Source organism: Notamacropus eugenii, chromosome 4 (assembly GCF_028372415.1).
Source record: "Notamacropus eugenii isolate mMacEug1 chromosome 4, mMacEug1.pri_v2, whole genome shotgun sequence".
Lineage (NCBI taxonomy): Eukaryota > Metazoa > Chordata > Mammalia > Diprotodontia > Macropodidae > Notamacropus > Notamacropus eugenii.
This window is the reverse complement of record NC_092875.1, coordinates 397,858,099-397,875,800: the sequence shown is the minus strand read 5'-3', so window position 1 is coordinate 397,875,800 and position 17,702 is coordinate 397,858,099. Positions and strand designations below refer to the sequence as shown.

General features: G+C 38.3%; 1 pseudogene; it reads right to left on the bottom strand.

Moving 5' to 3' along the window:
• Positions 1–714: 714 nt before the first annotated feature.
• The window catches only part of LOC140502651 (heterogeneous nuclear ribonucleoprotein D-like pseudogene), a 31,320-nt pseudogene continuing 14,332 nt past the window's right edge, over positions 715–17,702 (bottom strand).

Here is a 17,702-nt window from a genome sequence, read left to right as displayed (position 1 = left end):
CTCCAGATTCCAAGTGCACCCCTCTATATTTCCTCTCCTGCCTCATTTCCTGCCTTCTCCCTATTAGAGATTTCTGACAGTCCAGGTGACACCCCTTGTTTCCTGAGCCACACCAGCAGATACTGCCTCCTGTAAACTCCCCAAAGTATCAAGACCCTTATCTTGATTACTTTCCTCTTCCCCTCTAACCAGAATCAGTAGCAAGAAAGTGATCAATGAAATCAAAGAGCCAGATTCCTTGACTGGATGAGAAGAAGAAAGAAAAAAAGAGAACCTTGACTATTATCTTTATTTATCATTGTGACTCATATAATCTTATTTTCAAGGTTCTATTCCTTCCATGCTAGAATTCACCCAAGGGAAAGGTGGCCAGAATCTTCTATATAACCCATGGAAGTTAAAAACTTTACTTTTACTATTTATTTTATTTTTTTAAAGCAATCACAAATAATTTATTTTTGAGAATCATTTAACATGAAAATACACAGATAAAATTTGCATAAACACAAATCCATGTTTGTCATAATGCAGATGGCAAAGGACAAAGCAAAAACAAGAAAACTAAATCCGCTGCTGTATGCAATTGGATACAGCCTTGTTATGCACATTAAAAATCTTTTGCAAAATAGTCATCTCAGATCAATAGTAGACCCCTCTCCATTCAATGTCATCATCCTGCAAGATAGGCTGCACCTGTTTTTTCCATGTCCTCCTTTAATATGGCTGGTAATTGTTTTGGTGAGTACCACCCCCTCAGGATGCCTTGTCCTACTGCTTTGTTGACCTTAGCATCAACCCCTGATCCCACCTCCTCCCACAGCATCCCTCCCTTCTTTTTGTTGATGCTGTTGCTACCTTCATACCTCCTTGGGCCATGCGACTTGGATATCACACTTCCCAGAACCAATGTGATGATATCTGTTTTCTAATAATTTCTTTACTGTTTTTTCATATGTATGTGATAAAACAAAATCCTATTCTTTCATTTGTTTTTGTGTCTATAGGAAGTTTGATATTCTCAATCTCTCCAAAGGCTCCAATTGATTTCTCTTCAGATGTTTCTGGGCTCCTTCTCTCAGCAAAGACTGTATTTTTGGGGGGGGGCTGCTTTCCCTTTAAAGCTTTAGCTATCTTGGGGTTGACTTGCCACCCTACTTGTGTTCTTTAAGTTTCAAGACCTTGTTCACACTGTTAGTGTCTTTGCTATTCCCCTGACAGGTTTTGCTTTAATTGTGCAGTCTACAACCTCTTCAAAATAAGACAGGTATTTAGTGAGATCTTTTTTGTTTGTATAGCAGGTTAGCCCTTCAATAAACATTTTACTGTCATCTTGCTGGTTCTGGCTTGCATTGATTTTGGAGCCTTTGGAGAACTTCTGCGTGGTGATGTTCTGTTCCTGTCCTCATAGCAGGCCTGTTGGTTGGCCCCAGGCAGTTGGTGGGGAGAGGCAGTCCATAGCGGCGGTGCAATGAATGGGCTCAATTTAAATCAATGGCAGAAGAGGAAAAAACTTTACAGATAGGGTGTAAATCTGAATCTGTGGAGAGATTTCTGGACCAAATGTATCTATATCTATATCTGTATCTATATCATTTATATATCAATATATATGTTTCTCTGTATAGCTGATATTTCTTTATCAGTGTATATACCAATGTATATATATATGTGTATATAAGTGTTCATCCTTTGTTGCCAAAGAAGATCATGCCATCAGAGAAATAATGACATGACTTGCATTTGATTTTGTTTTGAATGAGGGAGGGCTGTGCAGGTCACCAGCCTCACTTCTCCTCCAGAGTCATCTGAATCCAATGACCAGATAATCATCAGGATGACTGGAGATTACCCAGGATGAGGCAATTGGGGTTAAGTGACTTGTCCAAGGTCGCACAGCTATTGAGTGTCAAGTGTCTGAGGTGAGAGTTGAACTCAGGTCCTCTTGACTCTTGCACTGGTGCTTTATCCAACCACCTAGCTGCCCCTGTATGTATATGTATGTACGCATCTCTTCATCCATCTGCATATGTGTGTGTGTGTGTGTGTGTGTGTGTATTAGTGCTTGTGCTAATTTTGGCCTAACAATTAATACCAAGAAAACACAGGTGCTCCATCAGCCACCACCACATCATCCATACGTGAATCCATCAGTTACAACAGATGGATAAGTTTTGAATGCTGTGGATAAGTTCACTTACCTTGGTAGTGTACTTTCTAGGGATGTACACATTGATAATGAAGATGATGCACTCATTGCCAGAGCTAGCTCAGTGTTTGGGAGGCTCTAAAGGAAAGTATGGGAGAGAAGAGGTATTAGACTACCAAACTAAAGGTCTACAGAGTTGTTGTGCTGACCTCATTGTTGTATGCCTGTGAAACATGGACAGTCTACCAGCACCATGCAAGGAAACAGAACTGCTTCCATTTGAACTCTCTTAGGAAGATTCTGAAGATCACCTGGCAGGGTAAGATACTGGACACTGAGATCCTTACTTGAACTAAACTGCCAAGCATTCAAACTATGCTTCAGAGAGCACAACTCCAATGGGCTGGCCATGTTGTTCAAATATAAAATGTCAAAAAGATTATTTTATGGAGAACTCATATGGGGTAGGTGATCACATGGTGATCAGAAGATGTGATACAATGACACTCTCAAGGTCTCAAGAACTTTGGAATTGTTTGTGTGACATGGGAGGCACTGGCACAGGATCACTTAGCATGGTGTGCCCACATCAGAGAAGGTGTTGTGCTCTATAAGCAAAGCAGAATTGAAACAACTCAAAATAAACATAGGATGCACAAACTCAGAATATCCACCCCAAATGTTTATATGGACTATCAGTGCCCAACCTGTGGGAGAGCTCCCATTGGTCTGGTCAGCCACATTTGGATACATTGAAATTTGACTTTATCATAATAATGTCATTTTGGTCCTCTTCGAGAATGAAGGACAACAACCCAAGTATATATGTCAGAATTGATGACAGACAGTGTAAAGGAGAAATAGTCCCGCCTATGATTCATAATGACTGTGCAATCCTGAGCAAGTCATTTAACTTCTCAATGGTTCAGGCTAGTCTTTAAAACTGGAAGTTACAGTAAATCTGCATTGGAGAATAAGTTTCTTCATCAGGAGTCATATTGAGAAGCATTTATTAAGGACCTACTATGTGCAAGGCACTGCGCTAAGCACTGGGAATATAAAGGCAAAAGACAGTTCATACTCTCAAGGAGCTCACAGTCTAACAAGGGAGACAACATGCAAATGACAACACACAAGCAAGCTATAGCAGCATAAATTGTGGATAATCAGCAGAAGAAAGCACTAACATCAAGGAGGATTGGGAAAGGCTTCTTGTAGAATTTGGGCTCTTATTTGGAACACGAAGGAAGACAGGGGTTAGGGATGAGAATGAAGAGAATTCCAGAACTGGAGGAGAGACAGAGAAAATGCTTGGAATCAGGTGATGAAGTACCTTGTACAAGGAAGAGCAAGGAGTCTAGTGTCACTGCATCTTACAGTAAGTACATGGAGGGGAGTAAGAAGGAGTGGAAAGGTAGGAAGGCACCATGTTGTGACACACTTTAAAAGCCAAACAGAGAATTTAATATTTGATCCTGGAGGTGATGGGGAGTTTATTGAGTGGGGGGTAGGGTGGGTGGGTGACATGGTCAGACCTATGCTTTAGCAGCATCAATTTGACAGCTGAGTAAAGGATAGATTGGAGTGAAAAAGAGAGTTGAGACAGGAAAACAAGCCACCAGTTTATTATAATAGTCTGGATATAAGGGGATGAGGGCCTTTATCATGGTGGTAGCAGTGCCAAAGAAGAGAAGGAAGAATATACAAGATAGATTATCAAAGTAAAATCAATAGAATTTGCCAACAGATTGGATATGGGGTATGAGAGAGAGAGAGAAAGAGTGAAGAGTGCAGGATGATCCTTAGATTGAGAACCTGAGTGACTGGGAGGAAGGTGAGGATGAAAAGAAAAGAAAAGTTAGGAAGAGGGGATGGTTTTGGGGGAAAGATAATACCTTTTGCTTTGAACATGTTGAGTTTAAGATGTCTATGAGATACTCAGTTTTAGAAGTGGAATAGGCAGGTGAAGATGGAATTTTGGATATTACGAGAGAGCTTAGAGCTGGACAAATAGATCTGAGAATCACTAGCCTAGAGATGATAATTGAATCCATGATTCGAAGTAAAATACTATAAAGGGAAAAGAGAAGAGTTTCCAGGATAGAGCATGAGGGGATACCCCATGTTAGCAGGTGTGACTTGGATGAAGATCCAACAAAGTGGCCTGAAATTGAGCACTCAGACTGATTTAGGGGAGAATCATCAATGACCAGTATCATGAAAACCCAATCAGAAGAGAGTGTCAAGGAGAAGAATGTTAAGACCTGAAGAGTGTTCAACAAGAATGAAGACCGAGGAAAGATCTCTACATTTGGCAATGAAGAGATCATTGGTAACTTTGGAGAGAACAGTATCAGTTAAATGGGGGAAGGCAGAAGCCAGACCGCAGAAAGTTAAGAAAAGACAAGAAAGGAAGTAAATGCAATGATTATAGACACCTTTCTCAAAGATTTTAGCCACAACAGGGAGGAGAGATATAGGACAATAGCTAATGGGTATACATGGGACAAGTAAAGATTTTTAGACTATAGAAGAGAAGCAGCCAGTAGACAGTTACTATGCCATACTGCCCTAGCACAGTGCCTTTGGTACACAGTAGACATTTAATAAATGCTTTTTTAAAATAAGTGTGTTACAACATTATCTTTTCCAGAGATATTTGCATTTTAACAGTAACCTTCAAGACGCAATGTTTTAACCCCAGAGAATAAGTCTAACCATAGAATCTCATTTGTTGTGGCAGACTAGAAAGAGATGTTTTGGAGAGATGTGTGGACTATGGAAGAGAATTTTCATATACCACTTAGCTGAATGTCTACTTCATACCTGGAGGGACCTAGTTTTTATGCTCTAGGCTGCTCTTTCTTGCCCATGGTTTAACTCAGAACACAACTAATCAGTCAATCAACAAATGACTATATCCCAGGCATCATGCTGGGTGTTAGGGATCCAAAGACAGAAAAGGAAACAGCCTCTGCTTTCCAGGAGCATATAGTCTGGCCAGGGAAGACAACATGTAAACATATTGGTATCTACAATCAATACCAATTGATTTGGAGAGAAGACACTAGCAGCTGAGGTGGGGGTGGGGTGGGGTGGGGGTGAGGAATCCTTAAAGGTCTCATTTATGAAGTGGCCCTTTAGGAGAGGAGGGAGTGAATTCTAGGTGTGGAGGACATAATGCCTAGCTTTCTCTTTTGACTCAAAGAAATTGTTCATGGTGTGCCCTTCCAGGCTCACAAGATTGAGAATAGTAGACGTGTGATCATGGAGGAAGCAGGGGCAGGAGAGTATTGGAGCCAATTAGCATCACCTCATAAGAGCCGACTGTTAAATTTTCAATGTGAAGATTTACATCTTGGAAATTGGGAAATGTTACCAAAATATTGTTTGCCGATTATCTAGACTTAAGAAAGTGGTAGAGAAAATATTAATGATTCAGATTAAACTTAAAAGTGTATTGTATATACATTTTGTTTTTTTCTTGGACAGCTGGTTATAAACACCACTGCAGGGGGTGGGGAAGAGGATGCATAGTGGGATGGAGTAAAAACAAAGGAGAATCTCCTAATAATATACTCCTGCTTTCTATCCACCTCAAATCCTAACAGGAGTTGATGACAGCATAGATAACTGAGCATATTCATGCCTAGCCTTGTTTAAGGAGAGTTGGTGCTGAATTCCAGAGAATGCAGTGGGATCTTTCTTCTTATTAACCACAAAGGTCTGCTTTTCCCTGAGCTTGATCTATGTGATTCGCTCTCTATTAGCCATTCGAATGGTGAGGCATAAAATCCAAGTGTAGACTCTTGACTGCTTTCCCTCCAAACTTTTGAACCCAGTGCCTCGTTAAAGTTTAAAGGGGGTATAAGTTTTATTTGTTCACCATGCTTGTGAGCATGCTAAATAGTCACAGCCCTTCCCTCCTTCCATTACTTTCCCACCCTGCAAAAGGTCAGTGTGGGAAGCAGCAGAGGGTAATGAAAAAAAGTAGTTCACGAAGAAACAGGTCAAGCAGCTCAGGAATAAATGAGAGTTGACAGTGTTCCTGATACATGAGTTCTTGTTTGGTAAATAGAAGGTGAACAGACCTTGCTTTCTGATAAATATGATTTAGCCCAGCCATTGATTTCCTAATAGGCAATATCACATCCAGCTCATTCATCTGAATCATGATGGTTTCAATAGAAAATCCATGGGTATTTAATGTGGAATTGAATATGGACCAATGCTTCTGATTGGTCAAGTTTCTGCCTTGGTCACCTTGGGAATTTTCCTGCAGGTTTTTCATTATTACTTGTGTAATAGTAATAGTCTGAAATTGTCCTTTCCAATATACAAATAGTTTTGACCTTGAGTATCCAGAAGATGTCATTTAACCCATCTCTCTATTTTATTTGTAAGCTTTAGAAAGAGCAAGGGTAAGTTTAAAGATGAGTAAAGGAATGGAAAAGCAGTTGGAAAGGCATATAAGATATCTTATGAACACTGATTACACTTTGCTGTTTGTGACCATAAAAAGCAGTACTAGAAATGTTGTGTTTAATGGAGACATTTGCTGAGGTCTCTAATTATGAAATTAATTGGGAGAAATCCAATATCTTGAGGACTTTTGAAATGAAATATTTAGAAATTGAAATAAAAGTTATTTGGAGATGCTTGATTTTAGATTGTGCATTTATTTGGCTACTGGGGTTCATTTTGCCTTATTTCAGCTGCCTTTAAAAAAACTTGTGAATCTCTAAGAACATAAATATGATCCAGAAAGATAAACATTAATTTATGTCATTTTTATAAGGTTATTGATATAGATGAGATCCTGATTAGAAACATATTCATAGAAAAGGAAAACATGGTGGGTTTGATTCTTTGGTGATAGAGTGAGGAGCAATTGGGAACAAAAATGCTCAGATGTCAGACAAAATGATATGATCTTTATTCTTCTGGGCAACTGGGCTATTGTAATAATTATGAAAATTAGCATTATATTCCACTTTAATGTTTGCAAAATGTTTTACATATATTTTCTCTTTTGATCCTTATAACAACCTTGTGAGGTAGAAGCTATTACTGTCCATATTTTAAAGATGAAGGAATTAAGATTTAGAGAGATTAAGTGACTTGCCCAGAGTAAATGGAGAGAAAAGCTACAAATTTTTCTCTATTTTTACCTCTTGGCTCCTAAACATAAGGATATTTCGAATGAGGCCAGTTGTCTCATAATTGGGAGATCATGGCCCAGTGGATAGATTGAATAAATGAGCTACCACACATGAATGATAATTTTGCCATGTGCATAGTTGAATCTCCTTCATATTTCTTCAGTACTGTGTTCACTCACCTTTGGAGGAAGGCAGTAGTTCTCAGCCTGGATGAGATCCTGAGAGAGTATTCTCTCATTGACGGGATAAGGTGATGTGTTCAATTGACTTTTGCAATTAGGCAAATTTTATTTATTGTCTACCTTTTGCTTAACCACATTTTTGTAGTGCCAGACACTTGGAAACACATAACTGTACCTCTCAAAAGAGTCAAAGTCTATTTTTCTTCTGAATCAATCCAGGCATGTTTTCCTGTTATTTTGTCTTTCAGTGAAACATTTTCTGACTGGAGGTGGGAGTATCATGTGGTACTGGCTCCAAACCATGCCACCTCCATTCTCACCATCACCCCCCCCTTATCTCCAAAGGAACCTTGCACTCTCCTCTTGCAACTACCCTGGGCTGTGATAGGTAAGCTTTTTTATTCCTTGGTTGTGACTTACAATCAGGCCCCAAGTTTCTAAGTACTTCCTCAGTTAGAATCATTTCTGAAGCAGACGTCTTGTACCTTCATTGATGTGTCTTGCTTTTCCCAGTTCAACTAGGGTATACTTAGTTTATTACAAAGCCATCAGAACTAAAACAGGACACTAACCTTCCAAATGTTAAGCTTATTCTCTCATAAATACATTTACGCTTAAGCAGGAATGTTATATCATCATAGGAATTACACAGAAGATATTTGCACATGGGGAAGACATATTTAGGTAGCTGTATGAATGGATGTGAGTGTAGTAAACACATGTGACCAGGTGATATGCAAGCTTTTGCCTTATCTTGCTTCAAACCAAGTAAGGTCTGGAATTCCCCTGGTTGGGGAACCCTGTACTTCCCCCATAACTGCAGGGTGTTCTTTTTATATCGAAGGAAAAGGCCAATATCTCCATATTGGTTATAGGTAGTAGTTTACTCAATCATTTACAAACAGGGACAATCTTCGATCTGGGGCAGCAGCCATCCAGTTCTGTGGATCCTTACTCCAGGACCCCCCAAATCCCCGTGGTAATTATAGAAAGCAGACAAAGGCAAGAGGAGCTAGAGAGTGCATCACTACTGATTGGTGGATATTTTTGATATTCTGCTTTTGAATGAGCTTGGGAGTTAAGCCAAAGTTATGCTCAAACAGAAGTTTGTGTATGGATCATGTACCAGTCACATATGGGTCACAATATTCATATTCTGGCTTTCATAAGTCATAGTATCTTAAGTTTTGGCTCAGTGTCTAAAATACAATTTAAACAGGTCCCCATGTTCAGGTTTCTACCTTTCACAAAGTTTAAGTTTTATGGCTTTTCACTTATTATTGTGTTTTAGAGCTCTTTTCCAATCCAAACCCTACACCAAGCTTCACTTACTGTCTACCATTTCCAAACCATATCCCTTCACGCATAATCACTCTTCTTTTACAGCTTCTCTTTATGTGCTGTCTTCCCCTTATTAGAACATAAGTCACTTGAGGTCAGGGATTGTCCTTCTTCCTTGTATTTGTTTCCCCAGTACTTAGCACAGGGCCTGGAAAAAAGAAAATACTTAAATGTTCTATCTATGTATCAATCTATCTATGAATCTGTGTATGTATTTATGCGTATATACTTGTATTTATGTGTGTGTATATATATATATATGCATATATATATTTGTATATGACTGTGTAGATATCTATCCTCTATCTGTCTACATTTGGAGTTAGAGGACATAGCTTTGAATCCCAGCTGTCATTTGCTGCCTATGTTATCTTAAAAGTCACTAAACCTCTTCAGATCTCTGTTTCATCAACTATACAGTGGGAGAATTGGACTAGAAGATGTTTAAGATCCTTCCTAATCCTCAAGATCCCATGAGCCTGTGTATCTATTTATTTTGCTGGATTCGAGGGCCAAGGGAAGAGCACAGACACGCAAATATCTTGGCTAGATTAGTAGAATGCAAAATCCTTGAAGCTAGTAAATGTCTTATCATCAGATTTGTATCTTCATGAAGAGCACACAGCCTTGCCGATCGATTGATTGAGGGCATGAAATGTCATATGGTGTCAAGGGTGGTGACCTGAAACCTCCCACATCCCACCTCTTGCTAACACTTCTTATGAACCCAGAAGTCAATGCTTTTGCCCTGTTTGTCTAAAATACTTGCTGGCTCCGTGGGGCCCATTGAATTAAGAAAGAGAATAAAATGGATGAGAGTGTTTCCATTTGTTTAAAATGGAATCAAGTAGAAAGCTGTTCTATCAGTTCACTGCCCATTATAAAGCTGAATGATTTGTGAATCTCTGGTTTTCAGTAATTTGCCAGGCAGCTTTGACTTCACTTGGTTCCTTTATTGCTCTTTGTTGTCAACTGGCACGTAGTTGGCTGATTTTAATTTTATGCTTCTGATTGAAATTGCATGGTAGAAATGAACTCATGCTACACACAAGCAAATAATTCTGACCTAGACATTAAGCTGGTACCTCTGGGAGACCTGAAATAACAAGGACATCTAACTTCTTGGTGTTGTGTGTGTAACTAGTATGAGAAGTTAATACTCTGTCCTTGTGCACCCTGACCTGGAATCTAAGTCCGCCTAAGCTTGGAACAGAGGCATAATGACTAAATAATATAATTATTTTTAATAATGTATGTATGTATACATACAAATATATGGTGTGTAATAGCTATTTAGTCAATTTAGTTGTGTATGATCCCGTTGGGGGGTTTTCTTGCCAAACATACGAGAGTGGTTTACTATTTCCTTCTCCATTTCATTTTACAGATGAAGAAAATGAGGCAAACGTTAAATGACTTTCCCAGAGTCACACAGCTAGGAAGTATCTGAGGCCAGATGTGAACTAAGAAATTGAGTCTTCTGATTCCAGGGCTGGCACACTATCCATTGGAAATAATAAATATAGAGCTACCAATCATAAGTCAAGGGCTAATAATCAGCTTATTAACAAATACATGTTTTTAATAAGATATCTATGTTGTTCAGGCTCAGTCCCATCTGATATAATGTCATTATGGTACTAGAACTAATAATAGCTCACATTTATGAAGTGTTTACTCAAAACACCCTGTGAGGCAGGTAGGACAAATATTATTATCCCATTTTGCAGATGAAGACACTGAGGTTCCAAGAGTAGTTTGACTGAAATTTCACAGAGTGTCCCAAAGGTCTTAGTGTAGTTTTAAGCTATTGAAATTGAAATATCAATTCAAACCAGGTAGAACTGGAGACAATGTGGAGTAGCCAAAAGAGCATTATAAGATCTCCATTTGAATTCAGACTATGTGCCTTATTAACCCTTTAGTGTTGGATCAATCCCTTGTCTTTTCTGGGTTGCAATTCACTCGTCATTAAGGGATGCTTTAGTTTGGAGAAGAGGAGGGGGATGTGACAAGTGTTTTCAAGTATTTGGAGGACTGCCATTTGGAAAAGGTGTGAGATTTGCTGGGTTTGGCAGTATTAGGTACAATTTGAAGGGACTTTTAGAGAAGCAAATTTAGCTTTGATCTACTGAAAAATAGCATAGCAATTAGAATAATCTCAGGGAAGAATGGTAACTTGCTCCCCATCAATGGAGGTCTTCAAGCAAAGAAAATTTTCAAATAATTAATCAATCAGACTGATTAACATGGACTGTGTGTGGGCAAACTGATATGGGTTCTGGGGATACAGAGACAAAAAAGCAGCTCCTTCAAAGAGCTGGCATCCTATTGGGAGAGACAGCATGTACAGTGTAAGCGTACATAGAACATAGAGATGGGATTGGAATTTAATCATGTAAGGAACTTCAGATGAGGAAACTTCCTCCACGAATACAGAATAGCACCTTTTGTGATAATTTTAAAGAGCTGCCAGAGTGCACTAAGAAATTGAATGACTTGCCCTGGGTCACACATCAGGTGTATGTCAGAAGCAGGACTTGAACCCAGAGCTGTCTAGTTTTGAGGCAGAAAGCTAGTCATGCACTGTCATTGCTTTTGAATGATACAAACATATATAATACATTCTACATAAATGTTAAATTTATATTTAATTATAACTATGTATAATTATGTAGCATATTTAACATATGCTTATATTTATGCAACTATATAATTAAATATATTAAATTTGTATGTTAATATATATTAAAACAATCTGATACTGGCTATGAAATAGAGTGGTGGGTCAGTAGAACAGACTACATGCACAATACACAGTAATAAATGAATATCATAATCTAGCGTTTGATAAACCTAAAGATCCAACATTTGATAAATATTACTAGGAAAACTGAGCAATTTAGCAGAAACTAAGCATAGTCTCACATCTTACACCATATACCAAATTAGGTTCAAAATGAATAAATGATTTAGACACAAAGGGGAATTTTATAAGTAAATTAGAAGAGGATGGGGAAATAAATCTGTCAGATATATGAACAAAGAAAAAGTTTATCTCCCAACAAGAGATAGATGGGATTACAAGAAGCAAAATAAGACAATTTTGATTACATATAGTTAAAAATCTTTTGCACAAACAAAACCAATGCAGCCAAAATTAGATGGAAAATGGAAACTGGGAAGAATTTTGCAACAAGTTTCTCCAATAAAGGCCTAATTTCTCAAATATACAAAGAACTAAGCCAAATTCATAAAAATGAGTCATTCCCCATTTGATAAATATTCAAAAGACAGAAGAAGAAATTAAGACTATCAATAGTTACATGAAAAAATGCACAAAATTACTGCTGAGTAGAGAAATGAAATTTAAAACAAGTTTGAGATACCACATCATCTTGGCTAATATGACAGAAAGACAAATGACAAATGCTGGAGGGGATGCAGAAAAATTGGGACACTAATCTACTGTTGGTGAAGTTGGAAATGTCTAACCATTCTGGAGAACAATTTGGAACCATGCCCAAAGGGCTACAAAACCATGTATAGCCTTTGACATAGAAAAACCACTACTAGGTCTGTATCACAAAAAGATCAAGAAAAGGGAAGAGGACCTATTTGTGCAAAAATATTTATAGCACCTCTTTTTTGTGATAGCTAAAAAGTGGAAATTGTGGGGATGCCCATCAATTGAGGAATGGTGGAATAAATTGTGTATATGATTGTGATGGAATACTATTGTGCTATATAAAAGGTGAGCAGGATGAATTTAGAAAAACCTTGGACTTATATGAACTGATACAAAGAGAAGTGAGCAGAACCAGAACATTTTACATAGTAATAACAATATTGTAATGACAATCAACTCTGAAAGACTTAGTTACTCTGATCAAGACAATGATCTAAGACTGTTTCAAGGAACCAAAGATGAAAAATGCTATGCACCTCCAGAGAGAGAACTGATGAACTCTAAATGAAGATTGAAAGATAATCTGTATACTTTCTTTTTATTGTTTTATTTTGTTTGTTTTCTTTTATAACAGGACTAATACGGAAATATGTTTTATATGATTTCACATGTATAATCAAAACCAAAATGGTTGCCTTCCCAAGGAAGATAAAGATGGGAAGGAAGAAAGAATTTAGAGCCCAAATGAAAAAAATAGCATTAATTTTTTTTACATATAATTGGTAAATATTCAATAAAATAAAAATAATTTTAAAAAGAATCTTTGAGAAATCAATTAACTTTTCTGGGTCCGTGTAAAAAAATAAAGAGGTCAGATTAGAGACAGCCACTCAGCTGAACTTTTCTAACATTCTCCTCTTAAGTTTTCTTATATCAGAAAAATGTCTCAACCTTTTGTGGTCTCTGTTGCTGCAAATTGTGATTTGAGGCATTATTTTTAAGTTGTTTAGAGGAGAATAGGAGACTCTTTACTGGCACTGTGTACAACTGGCATTAATTGACAACTCTATTGCTTATACACAGTTCTTTGTTACAGTTCCAGGGTGGAGAGGAGTGCTGGTCATTGGTCACAAGGGAGCAGGGACCCTGGTCACGGTACCAAAACAGAGAGAAGCACTAACACATTCAACTTCAGTGGACCAGGGGTTCTTCCTTGGTAAAGATCAGAGCATAGACCATGAAAGCAGTGACCATACATCTCCCAGGATAAACCTGCTTGGAAGCTCTAAAAACTTGCAGACCCTCAGGGCTACCTCTGAAAACAACAGCACAAAAATCCCTAAATCTTGAGACAGTGTCTTCCCACCTCCACATGAGCAGAGTCTAACTTTAATATAAAGTTCAAAGTTAAGAAACAGACCAGAAAGATGAGCAAACAACAACAACAAAATTGACAACACCACAATAAAAAGCTACTATGGTGGAAGGGAAGACCAAGGCAAAAACTCAAAAGAAAACATGAAAACAGCTACAAAAATCCTCAGAGAAAAATGATAATTGGACCTAAGGTCAGCAAGAATTCCTAGAAAAGTTAAAGAGATGAGTAGTAAAGGAAAAATTGGGAAAATAAATGAGGATAATACAAGAAAATTATGAAAAAAGAATTAACAGCTTGGTAAAAGAGGCACAAAAGAAAATAATACCGTAAAAAATAGAATTGGCCTAGTGGAAAAAGAGAGGCAAAAATTCTGTGAATGTAAATTGGATGAACCCACCCATCAAATGAAAGTAGACGGCAATATGGATTAGAAACCAGAACCCAACAATGTGTTATTTACAAGGGACACACTTGAAATGGAGATACACATGGAGTTAAAATAAAGGACTGGAGCAGTATCTAATGTACTTCAGCTGAATTTACAAAGTTAGGGATAGCAATCATGATCTCAGTCAAAGTAAAAATAAAAAATAGACTAAAAGAGATGATCAGGCAAACTATATTATGCTATAAGGTACCATGTCCAATAAAGTAATACAAAATTTTTTTATAAGTTTCTCTGACAAAGACAATCTCTCAAATATATACTGAGTATAGACGAGTTAAATTTATAAAAATGAGTCATTCTTCAATTAAAAGATGGTTAAAGGAGATAAACAGGTAGTTTTCAGAAGAAGAAATCAAAGTTATCTTTAGTCACATAAAAATGCTTTCAATCTATTGCTTAGAGAAATGCAAATTAAAACAACTTTGAGGTTCTATTTCACATCTATCAGAAATGACTAATGCTAGAGGGGAGGAAAAAAAAATACATGTATTAGTGAACTGCTGGTAGAGTAGTGAACTAGACCAACTATTTTGGAGAACAATTTGGAACTAGACCCAAAGGACTCTAAAACTATGCATACCCTTTGATCCAGCAATGCTACTACTAGATTTGAATCCCAAAGAGATCAAAGAAAAAGGAAAAAGGACCTATACATACACAAGTATGTAGAACAGTTCTTTTTGTGATAGCAAAGAATTGGAAATTGAAGGGAGTCTCATCAATCAAGTTATGGTATATGATTGTTTTTTTTTTTTTCTGGTCAATTTGATTTTTAATCTTTTTTTTTGTTATACAATTATTTTTTTAAATTTATTTATTTAACTTTTAACATTCATTTTCACAAAATTTTGGGTTCCAAATTTTCTCCCCCTTTGTCCCCTTCCCTCCTGAAAACACTGAACATTCTCATTGCCCCTATCACCAATCTGCCCTCTCTTCTATCATCCCTCCCTTCCCTTGTCCCCATCTTCTCTTTTGTTCTGTAGGGCCAGATAACTTTCTGTACCCCATTACCTGTATTTCTTATTTCCTAGTAGCAAGAATAGTACTGGACAGTTGTTCCTATAACTTTGAGTTCCAACTTCTCTTCATCCTTCCCTCCCCACCCCTTCCCTTTGGGAAGGCAAGCAATTCAATATAGGCCATATCTGTGTAGTTTTGCAAATGACTTCCATAATAGTCATGTTGGGTAAGAATAACTATATTTCCCTCCATCCTATCCTGCTCCCCATTGCTTCTATTCTCTCTTTGGATCCTGTCCCTCCCCAAGAGTGTTGACTTCAGATTGCTCCCTCTTCCCATTGCCCTCCCTTCCATCATCCCCCCCCCCCCCGCTTATCCCCTTCTTCCCCACTTTCCTGTATTGTAAGATAGGTTTTCATACCAAAATGAGTGTGCATTTTATTCCTTCCTTGAGTCAAATGTGATGAGAGTAAACTTCATGTTTTTCTCTCACCTCCCCTCTTTTTCCCTCCACTAAAAAGTTTTTTGCATGCCTCTTTTATGAGAAATAATTTGCCCCATTCCATTTCTCCCTTTCCCCTCCCAATATATTTCTCTCTCACTGCTTAATTTCATTTTTTTAAGATATGATCCCATCCTATTCCATTCACTCTGTGCTCTCTGTCTCTGTGTGTGCATGCGTGTGTGTGTATGTGTGTGTGTGCATGTGTGTGTATGTATCCCACCAACTAACCAGATACTGAAAAGTTTCAAGAGTTACAAATATTGTCTTTCCATGTAGGAATGTAACCAGTTCAACGTTAGTGAAGTCCCTTATGCTTTGCTGTTTACCTCTTCATGCTTCTCTTCATTCTTGTGTTTGAAAGTCAAATTTTCTTTTCAGCTCTGGTCTTATCATCAAGAATCCTTGAAAGTCCTTGATTTCATTGAAAGACCATTTTTTTTGCCTGAAGTATTATACTCAGTTTTGCTTGGTAGGTGATTCTTGGTTTTAGTCCTAGTTCCTTTGACTTCTGGAATATCATATTCCACACCCTTTGATCCCTTAATGTAGAAGCTTCTAGATCCTGTGTTATCCTTATTGTATTTCCACAATACTTGAATTGTTTCTTTCTAGCTGCTTGCAATATTTTCTCCTTGGCCAGAGAACTCTGGAATTTGGCCACAATGTTCTTAGGAGTTTCTCTTTTTGGATCTCTTTCAGGCGGTGTTCTGTGGATTCCTTGAATACTTATTTTGCCCTCTGGTTCTAGAATCTCAGGGCAGTTTTCCTTGATAATTTCATGAAAGATAATGTCTTGCTCTTTTTTTGATCATGGCTTTCAGGTAGTCCCATAATTTTTAAATTGTCTCTCCTGGATCTATTTTCCAAGTCTGTTGTTTTTCCAATGAGATATTTCACATTATCTTCCATTTTTTTTTCAGTCTTTTGGTTTTGTTTTGTGATTTCTTGGTTTCTCATAAAGTCATTGGCCTCCATCTGTTCCATTCTAATTTTGAAAGAACTATTTTCTTCAGTGAGCTTTTGAACCTCCTTTTCCATTTGGCTAATTCTGCTTTTGAAAGCATTCTTCTCCTCATTGGCTTTTTAAACCTCTTTTGCCAATTGAGTTAGCCTATTTTTCAAGGTGTTATTTTCTTCAGCTTTTTTTTGGGTCTCCTTTATCAGGGTGTTGACCTGTTTTTCATGCTTTTCTTGCATCTCTCTCATTTCTCTTCCCAGTTTTTTCTCCACCTCTCTAACTTGATTTTCAAAATCCTTTTTGAGCTCTTCCATGGCCTGAGCCCATGAAATATTTATTTTGGATGTGTGGGATACAGAAGCCTTGACTTCTATGTCTTTCCCTGATGGTAAGCATTGTTATTCCTCATCAGAAAGGAAGGGAGGAGATATCTGTTTGCCAAGAAAGTAACCTTCTATGGTCTTATTTTTTTTCCCTTTTCTGGGCATTTTCCCAGCCAGTGACTTGATTTGTGAGTGTCCTCTCCACACCCACCAGGCCTCCAGATTTGCCCAGCCAGGGCTAGGGGACTGAGATTCAAATGCTGCTTCCCAGCCTCAGGGCTTTTGGTGGGGGCAGGGCTGCTATTCAGTGAGAGATTAAGTTCAGTTGCTCAGGTGGGGGCAGGGCTGCCACTTGGGGCTCAGTTCCCTCGGGGGGTTTATGTGGAGACCTTCAACAATGGATCCCAGCTCCTGCCTGCTTTGGGAGCCCTTGTCCACTGCTGCTTTTGCTGCTTCCTTCCGAGGGGGCCTGAGTTATGGGGGACACCCCACTCCCCTCTCAGCCAGCCAAAGAGACCCTCTCACCAACCTTTGGCACCTGTGGGTGGAGGGACCTGTGTGGCTGCTAGAGATTCTGTCCCTGAAGCCTGCTCGGATCTGCTGTTCTTGGTGCTGCTTGGTCAAGGCAGGGCTCGGCTTTGCTCCGGGTCCGAGTGCAATGGACCTTTTGTGTAGGTTTTTCAGGTCTCTCTGGAACAGAAATCTCTTCCACTCCATTGTTCTGTGGCTTCTGCTGCTCCAGAATTTGTTGAGAGTTCTTCTTTACGGGTATTTTATGAGCTGTGGGTTGGGAGCTAGCATATGTGTATCTTTCTACTCTGCCATCTTCCATATGATTGTTAAAGACTACTATTGTTCTATAAGAAATGAACCCCAAAGGACACTAG